Genomic DNA, 15162 nt, shown 5'->3' with positions numbered 1-15162 from the left:
TAGTTAAATATTGTATTTCAATTAAATTGTTTATAGTTAAATTGTTTATATTTTAGTTAAATAGTTTTAATTAAATTGTTTTGAGCTTAATTGATTATATTTTAGTTAAAAACTTTGTTTTAAAAAAAATCCGTTGTGGGCCGCAACTACGAAGACCTGCGTGAATAAGATTACGAAGTGTTACATAGTGGACGTCATTAAGACCGAAGAACATCCTAAGTGATAATGAAACTCAGTTTGCGAGCTCTTTGTGGCGGACTAAGTTGGCAGAGTTGGACATTGGCGTCAGGTTCTCTCCTATAAGACACCCGCAGGCTAACCCAAGCGAGCGTTGTATGAAGGAGATCGGCAAGTTTTGCCGAATATACTGCGACCAGCAACACAAGAAATGGCCAGAGTTATTGCCTAGGATCGAAGCGTGGCTCAACGGGACGATGTCTGATTCAACCGGCTATTCTCCCGTGGAACTGATGCTCGATGCGCCGCGACCAGATCTTTTCGCGAAATTCCTATCAAAGTCAACAGACGAGGTACCGCCTACTGAAAGTCTTCATAACAAGGTCCTGAAAGCCTACGTCAAAATGAAGCACAAGGCTGCAAAAAGACACAAAAGACGCAAATTTGGAAGGACTGATTGGAACCAGCAGATTAACGACTTAGCGTTAGAGAAGTGCCAGCCTGTCGGATGCGGCGGCTGATGAGACGAGCAAGTTCCTCAGGGTATATGATGGACCATGGGAGATTACGAATGTCATCCCACCTGCGGCATACGAACTGTCGGAGTTAGATGGAAGAAAGCGCGGTGTGTTCAATAAGCTAGCGCTGAAACCGTATTTGAAGGACGAAGGAGACGCTATATAGGACTAGACTGCGGAAGGCAAGGGTTGAAGGAGAGACCACAAACCGATGCCATGTTTTGCATAGGCTCGTATGTTAGCATGCCTGCTATAGCATTAGAAAAGTTTTTTTTTTGTTTGGGACAGATCAGTTTTCTTGTGTTGAACGCCTTGGATTTTACTGCCACTGTGCCAGTAATTCTAATGTATCCTTAGATGGTAGTATAAATATACTATCATCTAAGGCTTAGATGATAGTATAATTCTAATTAAAGTTAATCAATTAACTGAGTAGTTAAGTTTGAGTATATCTTGTAGGCGGATGACGCCAACCTTAATAGAGTAGTACTTACAAACCTAAATGGATGTTGAGTAGATTTAAAAGTGTAAAGAGATGGTGTTCATTGTATTTCTTTTAGTATTAATGATAGTGTTCAGCTATTTTTCATGTTCAAATGTTTTGTGTGTGTGTTTCTTTTTGCTACACCAGATCTGAGCTGCATAAGGCTCGATGCACACGAGCGAGAAAATGTCGCGCGAGCTCGCAGCGAGGAAACCCGTGACAGTGCACACGTAGCGTCATCGCTGCGAGTTCGCCGAAAAACTCCCACCAGTACTAGATTGGATGGCAACCAAAATGGATGTGTACAGAAGAAAACGTGTAGTTTTGCCTATTTCGTTTACGAATACATCCTTAAAAAACGCAATAGGAAGTATTGGACACACCCGTTGGTTAGTTCACGGCTGTTAAAAGGGGCGTTCGTGACAATGTTTATAGATTTAAGAGAAGATGAAAGTAAATTTCATAATTATTGTCGTATGAGTATAAAGTCGTTTGATGAGCTAGCAGCAAAACTGGATGCATCCAACAAAAGTAAAGATTCTGCGATGAGGCTTGCAATACCTCTAGAAATGCTGGTTATGACTGAGCAGTTGCGAGGGTTGCGAAGCACGTGTGCACTGCCCAATGCTTTCACACAGTCTGCTGCTTCGCGGCGATCGGCGAACTCGCTGCGAAGCAGCAGTGGTTGGCGAGCGCAAATTGCTCGCCGCGTCCTCGCGGCGTCACCGCCATAGTGTGCATTGCTCCATTGCTTCACATGTACTGCTAAAACGCGCGAGAAAATGACGCGGCGAGCTCGCGAAAATAACTCGCTCGTGTGCATCGAGCCTTAATGTAACAGTCTACTCTGTTAACCTAACCGCCGCATACCACGTGGCAATAGCAGTAAACAGCTGGCTGTGCCGCTTGGGTTTGGGTTTCTGTAGAAAGAGAGTTGCAATGGTTTGGTGTTATGTGAAATATTGTAATGGCCTGTCACGGGCAGTTGAGATGAGGATGGCTGTTTGTAGGTCAAAATTATTATAGTCTTTATACATGGATTCCATCATTCTTTCAGGAAAAACTCAGGAACACCAGCAGCTGCAAGTTACAGGGCAGCCAGAGAAGATACAAGGGAAGAGGAAGGCGAAAAGGTGCCAAAAAACATCAAAGTGTTCAAAGATACCGAGGCCGCCTAACGCCTTCGTCATCTTCTCCAATGAATGGAGAAAGAAACTGGCTGTCCTGTACCCTGCAGACAGCAATAATCAGATTAGCGTGAGGTAAGTTGCAATACAAAATGTACTTCATGACAATTACGTGTTAATAATTTAATGTGCAGAGCATTCGTGAATGACAGATTGTCTTCAAAGATATTCGAATTCAGCGGACATGTATGATCATTGAACGTACGTGAACGATGATAAACATGGCGACGGTGCGAACCTGTAAAATTATATGTGAGAAATTTCTCGTGTTCAGAACGCGCACTTAGAAATTTGTACTGCTAAAAGGGGGGGGGGATATTTCGTGACGACACTGATAATTGCGGTGTTGATAAACTATGAGACCTAATAATTTGATAGGAGCAGAAATCATCCCCACCAAGTGAGGAGCACAAATTTCCGTGAGAATCAGGGTTATAACCGGAACAGACCATACTCGTCAAATGACGGCGGACAAAGAGGCCAGTTCACCTCTCGGGAAATTACAGGCACTGGGATGCACACTAGAAACAACGGCGGCTACCACGAAGGTTTGAATCCAAGAGCAGACCCCTATGACCCTAACAGGAACGACACGCCTGCAACGAGCCGAGGACGCTCATCAGAACAAGCTCCGGGAAACGAACCCAGGACGATGTAGAGGACCGCCCATTGTCCCCCGACGACGGCCTAGTCCAAGGTCCAGTCATGAGATCGAGAAATGCAACTAAAGATATGGTAGAGCCTGAGGAAATTCACGATATTCTAAATTATGTTTCTGAGAATCCAAACCAAGAAAGTGAGATGACGATTTTTTATATAAACGAGGATAATCTACATGGTTGCCCTCAAGCTAAATTGAAAATTGGAACAAGGAAGTGATACCCATCTTAGACAGCGGTGCTGAAATTTCGATTATTTCCGAGGCATTGTTTGATGCTTTGATAGAAAGTGGGTTAAAACTATTACATATCCCTGTAGTAAACGGAGTGCTGATCTCGGCATGGGGTTCGCGGACCAAGAGGATAAGAAGGCAAGCGTTGATCCCGATCAAAATAGATGATCAAATGTACGAGCAAGTTTTTATGGTTGCCCCTCAGTTGTTAGCGCACGCTATATTGGGAGCAAATTTTTTGAATGATTTTCAAGTTGATGTTGATTTCAAAGAAAAATGTTTCACGACGAAGCAGGATGGAAAAAGATCCAGACATAGTTTCATCTACGAGGATGCGGCAGGGGGAGGAGACGGGAACAGGCCGATTGCGAGGTCGGACCTGGCAGCTTATGAGCATCGGTTCCTTAATGGGATAGAACGTGGACGGTCGGAGAGTCGAGCAGCAGCCACTTATGATGACTATAATAGTACAGGCAAGTTCGTTACAAGTCACAGCGGGGAGACAAATACCGCATTATTCGTCGGTGTAGATGACTGCGAGTCAGATATGAGTTACGAGGGACCAGACATCCCTGGTTTATTTAATTTACGTCGCATTAATATGAGTCCAGTGGACGGATGCCGTGAAGATGTAAAGCGCATTGTTCGACGAAGTCGTTATGAAAGCGACTCGAAAGATCAGGTACTGAGATACCGTCAGGAAAGTGAACCAATGGACTCTAGGACCATTCCTATCCGAGACCTGCGCACCAAAGTGGACGAGGCTGCGAATTTAAATGAAATACAAAGGGAAAAACTATTTAACTTGCTCTTAAATTAAAAGAATTCCTTTACGACGAGACCGGGAAAATGAAAAAAAATTCTTATAAATTTTATGTGAACTGTCCGGGCCCGCTTGTTGGTTACAGCAGACCAATACCCTTCTCCGTGAGGAACGAGGTTCGAGCCCAGATCGAACAGATGAAAAGGGACGGGATCTTAGAGATTTCTACATCTACGCATCTTAACCCGTTAACTATTGTCATGCGGGAGGGGAAACCGCCTCGCATTTGTCTAGATGCGAGAAAGGTCAACCGGTTCATGACCGCTGATCGAGCTAGCTGAATACAGACAACAAGGCAGTGTCGTTTCTGCATAAATGCGCCTTGACCTCTAGCAGGATCGCTAGATGGTGATGCACATACAGGAATATGACTTGCGCATAAAACATATTAGTGGTGCGAGCAATTTTCTTGCGGACACGATAAGCCGGAATCCGGCTGGATTGGACAGGAAAGATATGTTACAAATAGTTTATATTTATATGATTTATGAATGTCGCTGATTTTCCTTCTCTGATGTCAAATCACGCGATCAGAAGCGACCGTTAACGGAATGCTGTGACCTGAATGTCATTCTTTCCGATTTCAGATTACTCCTACAACCTTAATGAGGTCCGTAGAGAAAAGCGCCTCCGGGAGCGGGCCCGTGGAAGGAAATTGAGGCGCACTAGACGCCAGTCGGGGAAGCGACGCCCCACCACCGAGCAGAAAAGCAGCGCCCTTCCCCTCCCTGTCCAGGAACAGGAACATGAATGGGGAGGATTCCCAACCACACAAGGCGTCGCTTCGTCAGAGGTAAGTCGTCGTTATTACTATTTGGACGAACTCACTCGCCTGCCATCTGTCGCTTGCACATGGAAAACAAACAAGCGTGGAATGTCAGAGGCGAAAGATGACCAGAGTAAACTCCCGATTGCCGCCGTTTGTTGGGAATCATGTCGGCCCCTGTTTGTAAGAGCGCATTGCAGTGGATTTTATTTAGGAGATTCCACTATTTAAATCCCTGAAACTCTGCTCTAAGTTTTAAACATTAATTTATCCGCCTTTCTGTTTCTTTAAAAATAAACTGGCTGTGGACAGCAAAGATATGTTACAAATAGTTTATATTTATAAGGACATTAATTATGCACACGTCACCATTTTTCTTGACCTACGAATATTACGTCATTTCCTACTTGAGCACTGAAATCTCCTATAATTAAACTTTTACTCCTGTTAGCCATTTCTGTTGGGTTTACATCAAAATCCTCTGTCACATTTTCACCAGATCCCATTTGGAAAGAGTGCATCTGCAAAATATCCACATTAATATACATCGTACTATTATATCGCATGTCGTATCAATACTTTGTTTCAATGGTTGCAGCCCACTAATCCACCACTTTCTGAATTTCAGGGACAAAACATAAGCAGCGAATATCAACTGCCATTTGACGAACAATTACTGGACGCTGACCTTCAGCAGTTTATTAATGATGAGGTTAGTGTCAACTCTCCTTTGGATTACAACAATTACGTGGGCTGAACACTGATTCGTGAAAGCATTTGACCTATTTCCAGCCCTCCAGAAAGTAAAGTAAAGTTTGTCCCACTATACGCCATGTAAGCGTTTGGGGTGAGTGGAGGTATAGCTCCTCTCTTCCTTGACCTCGGCACTAGATGGGGGTGAGTGGTCAGCATCACGCCCCGGCCGGCTTTACCCCCGGGAAAGGACCCCGGTACCCATTGTAGAGGAGGCTGGGTGGGCCCCACAGCCGGTCTGGACGCAGAGGCTAGAGGAAAAATCCTCTGCCCCCGTCGGGGATCGAACCCCGGTCGTCCAGCCCGTAGCTAGTCACTATACTGACTGAGCTATCCCGGCTCATAGCCCTCCAGAAGTTACCCCAAAAACTGCTGAATCAGGTTGAAGCCTGTAATTTATATAAAAGTCCACGCAACTAGAATAAGCCCAGTGTCTTTCACCGTGAGCTTCGTCACAAATTCCTTCACAACTTGCATCCTTAGAGATGTGTTTCTATACTTGTTACCCATTGTTTCAGTTGCTATTCTGATACTAATGTTCAATTTCCTTTCCAGATCCCAGAAATGGACGATGAGCAATATGCCCCTATTTGGGAAGAAATAGTTAAATCGTTTAGTTTTTGTCAGTTTAATTATTATTTTTTGTAAAATAGTTGTTTCAAAATAGTTAAATTGTTTAGTGTTTCTTAAATAGTTCAATTATTAATTTTTTGTAAAATAGTTCTTTTTAAATAGTTAAATTGTTCAGTTTTTGTTAAATAGTTAAATTATATCTGTATTTCGGCATTCTGAATAAACCATCTCTTCCTTCTTCGCTGAACTTCTAACTTCACGATCTCCTTCGACTCTAGTCTAGACAGAGCCCTCACCCCACAACAAATTGGACACTTTACCAACCTAAATTAATATTGGTGGCCTCGGCTACGTGACATAAACTGGTGGCAGCGTCGGGATTGAAGGAGACTTCATCATTGACTTATATACAAGTCACAACTTCATTTTCTATACTTCAAAATTTTTCAGCGATCAACATCGAGGTGTCTACCCGTCATACTTCACTAGTCCTTCCACCTGGTGACTGGGAACGTCTCTTCTTCCTCTACCCGGAGGCCGACGCAGGCCGTCCGTCTTCTGGCGTCGAGTAATACCGTCGACTATCGTTCAAGTACCGATTGGGGTCCTTGAGGGGACATTGCGCAACCCAATAAGCCTGCAGCTATCCTTCTTCGCGGTGGTATTTGCCTTCGGTGGTGGCTCCGAGGAGTGGGCTTACTCCCTTTCATTTTTCAAAGTAAGTCTCCACCTTCATTGTGCATTGTGTATATATTAGCACAACCCCTAGACCCAAATAATGTAGCAAGAGCCCCAGCTCTGGGAGCTGACAAACAGATAAATCAAGTCCATTATAGGGTAGTCTCTATAGATACAGCTGTAAAGCTGTTAAGAAGTACTTTCAATGGTAATCCAAACGAGTTACAGGAATTCATAGACAATGTAGAAAACGCCTTCAGCGTTCTAAATCCAGTAGATCATCCAACATTTCACAAATTTGTTTTGGCTCATATCACAGGAGATGCAAAAACAGTCCTAAGTTATCGCACTATCCCAGAGGAATAACAGACATGGGAGACAATTAAAGACAAATTAGAACTAAATTATGCTGTTCAACGAACACTTGATTTTTACGCCAACAAGTTGTTTACCAGTAAACAATCGCCTAATGAAAATGTAACGCAATGGGCAAATAGAATTGAGAAGAAGACAACCGAATTAAATAAAGCCCTTGATAGACAAATGTTAACTTGGACACCTGAAATGCAGGATGGAGGAAACAAAGCAATTTCTTTGCTTAGCAAATGTTGTTTTATCCAAGGACTTTATGATGATTCAGTTAAAACCATTACACGAGTAAAGGCAGAGGACAAGCCATTGAAACAACTAATTGAGATAGCACTGGAAGAAGAGAGTGAAAAAAAATTTACGGAACATTTCAGAACACACAATAGTAACCAAGGTCGTAGTAAATATGTGGTGGGCAAGGGATTCCACCAAATGCAGAACGTACGAGGTGTAGGTGGCACCGGTGCCTCTTCCATACAGGTTAAAAGGGAACCAGGAGTAAACGCAACTACAACGGTTATTTGCTTCCGCTGTCAGAAGCCTGGTCATATGTCAAGAGATTGTAAGGACAACCCCTTTTGTAAACTATGTAAGAAAAGTGGACATCTAACCAAAGATTGCAGGGGCAATCAGGGAAACAGGCAGTATGGCTGTCTGAGCAACCCAGGTTCAGTCCATCCAGGAAAATGCAGGTTGCATTATGTTGTGTATGTTGTAAATGATCATTTAATTAAAGGTTATGGAGAGGCATTGGTTGACACAGGGTCACAAGTCTCTTTAGTTAAACAAGGTAGTTTGACAAATATGAAAGTAAGGCCTGAAAGGATATCTTTCCAAACTGTAACTGGTGATTTGTTTCCAGTTATAGGTGTTGTAAATCTAAGTGTTAATAATGTAAGGAGTGGAAAAGAAATGCCGTTTTATGTTGTAAAATCTTTACCACAAAATGTTGACATGCTACTTGGTCAGGATTGGCTAGAACTTCATGACAGTGAAATCAAAATTCCTTGGAAACAGGACTTCATAAAAGTACCTCCATTAAGTGAAACCGTCGTTCAATTCTCGACAGACAAACAAGGGATAAGACATTGTCCAAAACAGATGATAGGAGGAAATGTTATTTATGCTGATAGCATTGTTCGATGTGAGCATGGTAAATATTGTTGTCTAATACGACACTTTAGTAATGGGAGAGACATTAAAAGATCATCATAGACAATTGCGACAAGTATTTTGCCAGTTAAGAAAATATAACATCAAAATTGAACCCGATAAATGTGAATTTTTAAAGTTAGAATTAACTTATTTAGGACATGTAACAGAACAAGGAGTCAAGCCTGATCAAAAGAAAATTCAGGCAGTGACAGATTTTCCTTTACCAAAATCACCCCAGGATATTAAGTCATTTTTAGGCCTGGCAGGTTCATAGATAAATTTAGTGCGATAGCCAGACCTCTAATAGGACTGTTAAAAACGGATACAGAATGGAAATGGACAGATGCAGAACAGGTTAGTTTCGAGTTATTAAAGCAGAAACTAACACAAGTTCCAGTATTACAGTATCCCGACTTCACACAACCTTTTATATTGACGACTGACGCTAGTGGGTACGCAATTGGTGCCATACTCAGTCAGGGTAAGCTATTCCAAGACAGACCAGTCGCTTACGCGAGTAGGATCTTAAATAAAGCGGAAATTAATTACAGTACTGTAGAAAAGGAACTTTTGGCCCACACATTTTAGTAGTACGCATCTGACAGCATGTTATTAAAGAAGAAGGCTACAACCAAGCTGGGCAACTCCTCGAAAGGACGAACTTCCAAGTAGCCATCCGAAGAAGGCGGCGAGTGAACCCAGCAGCACACACAAGGTGTTAAAGTGAGCGTGGACACCGAGGTCTACCGAAATAAGGATGCCTGTCTCTGGGTCGACGACTTGTACAGCAAGTCCAAACAAAAGCAGGCCAGTCAGTGCATCAAGAACGGCAAATCAGGAGCAAAAAGGGTGGGTCGTTGCGAAACCGAGAAACATACCGGACGCTGCAACATTTCTCAACAAAGTGGAGGCGTTAGATCACAGCCAATCGTCGCCAAAGTATGCTTACTTGAATTCCGGCTAACCTAACAGCTGATACGGACTTACGACCGGGTCACTTGTCATATTCAGACATTATTAATTGTTTTCAGTCTTTCATTTTTCGTCTAGCGGAAAGTTTCTGTTGAGTGAACAGCTTAATTTCTCAGGATTAATCATTAACCGACTTGTATCCTGTAATTAAAACTTTGAAACGTCTCCTAACAAGCTAATTATAAAAGTAAATCGTTATCTGACACAGCCTTAATTTCTGTTCATATAAATGAAGTCTTCTTAATATCTTCTGTTACAAACGAAAATCGATTGCAGTGCAAACACAAACAGCCAAGGCACCTGCGTTTTGTGTGTGACTGGGACAAAAGTTCAATAAGAAATATTAACTTCATGAAGTTGCAGAGAATTCTTGGACTATAAAATAACTCATTTTGTGTCTGTCCTCAGGTAAATCCTACGGAAATAGAAGAGACGAGGATCACTTGTATGCCGATAAACAGGATCAGGAAGCTGGCAGCAGACAGTAAGTGTCGTTTAATTCTGTGCATGCAGTAAATTGTGGAGTACAGTCTGTAAATCTCATCAGTATGATGTTCTGTCAATTATGATGCTTATGCTTCAGCACCATCGAACCCAGGACCTAATTTCAACAGAAACCACAATTCCTAACAAGGTCAGGATAATAGACCCTGGTATTTAGGATGTGAACAACAAGAGAGAGGACACACACAGGGATTAAAATATTTACTGTCACATTGCAGTGGTCATGGTGGGAGATCACTGCTGCCTCTTTAGGAGTAAGAGCTGAAGTGGCCCAATTGTGCGATGTATGGAAATTGCTCGGGAAGTTGCAAGGATTCCTTCACCATGCCTTCCTGATCATCGGAATCCTTGCCATCATTCTTGAGGTATGTGACACAAAGGCCAGGTCACCCAAGGGCAACAGAGGGGGACGGATGTTCCTTCAGCTGAAGTCACCCCCCCCACCGCCCAAAGTCTCAGAGGCCTTCAGCCAAAGTGATGCTGCCGCTTCTGGGTTCAAACTCAGAGAACCGACCAACCAAAATCCTTTTTACGAAGGGAAATCTCGTGTTGTGCACACCGTGTAATGCCAAACATATTGATAGTGCTTGTCTGTTCAGCTTCATAAAACAGTTGGATAGGCATGCATGCATCTGAAGGAACAATCTATGGCTAATATCATGTATTAAATTGAGCTTTATATAAATTCAAGAATGAGACATTAATTTCGCTTACCTGATCATACAATTAAAATAGTCTGTATGTCATAGAACCTTGCAAAAGAGTCTTGCTGACAGGCCCAAACATTCCGTATTCTTTGTAAACTACATGAACGTGTGTGTATTATGTCAGTCTTCAAATATGGCTTTCATGTGGTTAGATCCTGGAGATCAAAGTATGTCTCCAAATCACATGTTCTTTCCTATAATAGGGAAACCCCCATGACTTGTTAGAAATACTTGTAATAAGTAGACTCCAATGTAAGATTTGAGGTTTTCACAGCAGTGAGTATGAGGATTACTGACTTCTGGGTTACTGCGCTGTGTAGACTACACAGCGCAACAGCCCAGATTTGTTTAGAAATTCGTTTGGTCATTCTGATACAATTAATTTGTAAGTACAGTAGCAGTAATATAAGAGCTATTAAGTATATATGCATTTCAAGTGTTTGAACATAATATGGATTCACTTGCGTAACTTTTAATCAACATTTAATTTCAGATGTGACTCGCATCATTTTGTTATATGTTAAGAAATGTAATCAGTCCTGCCTTAGCATAGTGTTTCCTTCCTGTTCTTATTTTATTTTCTGTTTTGTTGTGGGCCTCAGATTTGCCAAATAGTTGCGTAGCTTCCGAAGGTGGGCCTTACTAGTGAACGAAGGGTGAGGGAAGGCTTCCGCGTCGCTGGGGCAATAATGATCTCTCTAATAAATATTGTGGCAGTGTTTGCAAATAGTTACATCGGGGGATGAAAACAAGAAGGAAGGAAGAAGGCAGAAGATAATGAAGGCGGAAGTTAATGTGACATAACTCCACTCATTTATCCCCTACAGGAAGTCATTTGACCTTGGTCCTTAAGATAACATTAAGTCATGTGCTCACTCCTCAGACTGGTCATCTTCCACTTGTTATCATATAAAAGAAAGATATCGTACTATTATGATTGTCATTGTACCAGCAAACTACGTACTGTATACTTGTAGGAGACTTACTACAAATATGTATTTCGTCATTCTGAATAAACCATCTCTTCCTTCTTCGCTGAACTTCTAACTTCACGATCTCCTTTGACTCTAGTCCAGACAGAGCCCTCATCCCACAACAAATTGGACACTTTACCAACCTAAATTAATATTGGTGGCCTCGGCTACATGACATAAACTGGTGGCAGCGTCGGGATTGAAGGAGACTTCATCATTGACTTATATACAAGTCACAACTTCATTTTCTACACTTCAAAAATTTTCGGCGATCTATATCGAGGTGTCTGACCGTCATACTTCACTAGTCCTTCCACCTGGTGACTGGGAACGTCTTTTCTTCCTCTACCCAGAGGCCGACCGTCTTCTGGCGTCGAGTAAGACCGTCGTCTATCGTTCAAGTACCGATTGGGGTCCTCCCGGGGCCATTGCGCAACCCAATAAGCCTACAGCTATCCTTCTTCGCGGTGGTATTTGCCTTCGGTGGTGGCTCCGTACAGTTCACGCTTGAGATGATAAAATCCAATTGTCGGGAGTTGGTAGTCAGTCTAGTGCTTCAAAAAAAAATCACGTGCACAAGTAATTGTCAATGGGGCACAATTTCATACATTATTTATTTTTTATCCACCAAACAAGGTCCTTTATTCAGCCGCCAGCCAAATGCGGTAAATTATATTACCACAAAACTTTTCTGATATTTGGGTAGCATTACAAATTGTACAGCAGTTTACTCTTGAGACATCTGGTAGCATCCGTGTTAGTCAACAGTAATACAAAATGAAGCTAGTTTTGTGTTTCCAAACAATAAAGTTATTTACGTACAAGGATTTATCAATGGATTTAATGCTCCTGTGCTACTCTGAGCTATGAAAATGCGTCGTTAAATAAACTATGAATAAATAAAGATACAAGGTCTACTATAACCACACAAAAGCAGCATATTATTTTGGAAGCATCTGGTAGCTTATAGGCCTCATCATTAAACGTGCGTCGGTTAATACCCCCGTAAACTTACCCCAGAAACCAACATCCTAAGAGAGACTCGATCCGAGGACTGTGTATCCGTGTCTGTGACCTTAGACCCCGAAATTTCCTCTCCGAAACTAAAGAACTTTTCATTGACGTCATTCTTTTATCGCTGTTGCGTTCCAGTGAACAGAAACCATCCTGTCGGGACTCGAACTCAGTGTCGAGGCCTTCCTTTCCGTAATCTCCTCTTCGAAGCAAAAAACTCTGATCCTGGCGCCCTTCTTCTGTCTCGCTTAGTTTCGGAGCGAAAGGAACCGCCCTTGAAGGAAATCGAACTCAGGACACTTTTCCCCAGAGTTCTGACCTTCCTGTGATCTCTCATTGGTCAAAATGAATAATCGGGAATCGAAGCAAGGAAACACTTTTCCTCGCCCAGGGGCGATGGGTACAACAGTGCCCGGGCCCCTCAAAAATCGTCTTTAAAATTAAACAAGTATAACAAAATACGACGATAATTTTAAACAAGGGCAAATTAAATTACAAAATTTACTTCAAGCCTCTTTTCATTACCTTTAAATTTATTTCCTTTTACACAGAAAGTATTTAATATTAATTATTAACTTCGTATATTTATGATGGAATGTAACCAATTTATAACTTGGAGTAATTAAAATTTGTATTTCTTTAACTACAAATAATGTGTAAATACGAAACGCAGTCGTTCTTATAAAATACGAAAACCAGCGCGAGAAAGATTGGAATTCGTAAAGCACACCTGTGACGCACACGTCCAACAGTCTCGGATGGCAGGCCATAAGGTTCATTTTTCATTTCTTATGCACGCCTGAATAAACCGAATTGAGCGCCTTTTCACACTGTTGCGCAATACGTGACGTCAGCAGTTGCCAACCGTCTTCCGCCAGTCTTTAGCGAATTGTGCTACGAAGAGGTTGTCGTTTAAGTGCTTTTAGATACGTGGGTTTACGTTTTATAACAATACAGCACAAAGCATCAGTATGGTCGAGGCTCCCGCCACGACGAAACCCCGTTAGCGTTAGCAAAATTTCCGTTCTTATATTAAGACCGTTTACCATTTCCAGCAATGCGTCTTGTGCGCAGGAATGGTTTCACCTAGGTAGGGACGATGCTTGCGCTTGCGCAGGCCTCCGCCCTCAGTTAGCTTCTTTGGTTGGTTGGCTTCCGCCAGTGAGTCTAGGGCGAGTCTGCTTGGTGGTGTGTTGTATTATTGAAGGAGCAAAAAAATTCGTGATTAAAAAGTGTGGAGTGGACGAGACCCCCACCGGCACACACGAAAATCAATTGCAGTGCAAACACAAACAGCCAAGGCACCTGCGTTTTGTGTGTGACTGGGACAAAAGTTCCATAAGAAATATTAACTTCATGAAGTTGCAGAGAATTCTTGGACTATAAAATAACTCATTTTGTGTCTGTCCTCAGGTAAATCCTACTGAAATCGCTACAATACTCAGTATGAGGGAACTGAAGAGCCTTCAAAATAACATTGGATGGCTGGCAGCAGACAGTAAGTGTCGTTTAATTCTGTGCATGCAGTAAATTGTGGAGTACAGTCTGTAAATCTAATCAGTATGATGTTCTGTCAATTATGATGCTTATGCATCTTTCTAGATGTCCAGATATGCCCCGCTAATTTCAAAGTGATGTTAGCAAAGGGAAAACAAAAAGTGTTAAATGGACTGTGTGCCAGTCCAGGTCTGTGGTTCAATTCCCGAACGGACTCAGCCTTGAGATGAAAGGTAAACCAGGCTTCGGCATGTTGATCTGGCTTATAAGAAAGACGAAGAAGGTGTAATTACATGATTTCTGGAACGCCTTACTTCACCTAAATTAGACTGAATGCTTAATTTTGGCTTTGTTAAACACATTGAGTTGAAGGAATGTGGCCCACATGGCCACTTGCGGGTCACCCTCCTCGGCATTCTTTCTGTCCCAAGGGAGCCTGGAGTAGAAAAAAAAAAAGAAAGAAAAGGGGGCAAACATAAACCAACAAAGAAAATACTTAAGCCACCCCACACATGGTGTGCATCCCTTCCAGATGCGGGGTGATGACTGCATTAAGACCATCGCATCCTTGCGATGGACCAATTGACTTTGAGCTCAGGTTATAGGCGCGTTTCCGCCGTTGTGGAGGAACGAATCAGATCGCCGCATTTCAGCCAAATTCAATAACGAATTACGTAATGCAGGGGTATTTAAGCGCGATCGTGGTTGCGGGGCGCTCTCAAAAGTTTTGGTCCTTCGGTTGGGCGGGGGTGTTTTTCTTTAGCAAACACACGAAAGAACAAAGGAACAGCCGAGCCATCCAGCTGCCTCCGTGAATAGTGCTTAAGATATATATGTTCCTGCGTGTATTAAGGAACAATAAAGTGTCGTCCATCAGTGCAACACAGAAACACTTTGTTATCCATTTGTGCAGAAACCTGTTCCACCTTCTAATTCCCGTATATTCCCGGGGAGTCGGAAACTCGTGCTCACCGACAACCTCGCACCATCATCAACAATCACTCTCTGTATCTTTACACATCCCACGTCAAGAAGCTGTAACCATATGAGCAAACCAGGCTACGACTATACTAAACAAGCAGTGTGACGTGTGGTGGAAGGAAAGGGGCGGTTACAGCG

At 42.5% G+C, this 15162-nt stretch overlaps 1 protein-coding gene and 1 long non-coding RNA gene across 5 annotated transcripts in view; both read right to left on the bottom strand.

Moving 5' to 3' along the window:
• LOC147874077 (uncharacterized) overlaps nucleotides 1-15162 on the bottom strand; it is a 146519-nt gene that overhangs the window by 35501 nt on the left and 95856 nt on the right. The gene's annotated exons all lie outside the window — the stretch shown is intronic.
• LOC147874078 (uncharacterized) overlaps nucleotides 1-15162 on the bottom strand; it is a 111909-nt gene that overhangs the window by 14440 nt on the left and 82307 nt on the right. The gene's annotated exons all lie outside the window — the stretch shown is intronic.

This window comes from Zootermopsis nevadensis, unplaced genomic scaffold (assembly GCF_977971745.1).
Source record: "Zootermopsis nevadensis isolate Lab colony 2312 unplaced genomic scaffold, Znev_1.0 Znev_ptg000011l, whole genome shotgun sequence".
Classification (NCBI taxonomy): domain Eukaryota; kingdom Metazoa; phylum Arthropoda; class Insecta; order Blattodea; family Termopsidae; genus Zootermopsis; species Zootermopsis nevadensis.
Note: the sequence above shows the minus strand (reverse complement) of the source record. Positions and strands in the feature narration are given on the sequence as shown.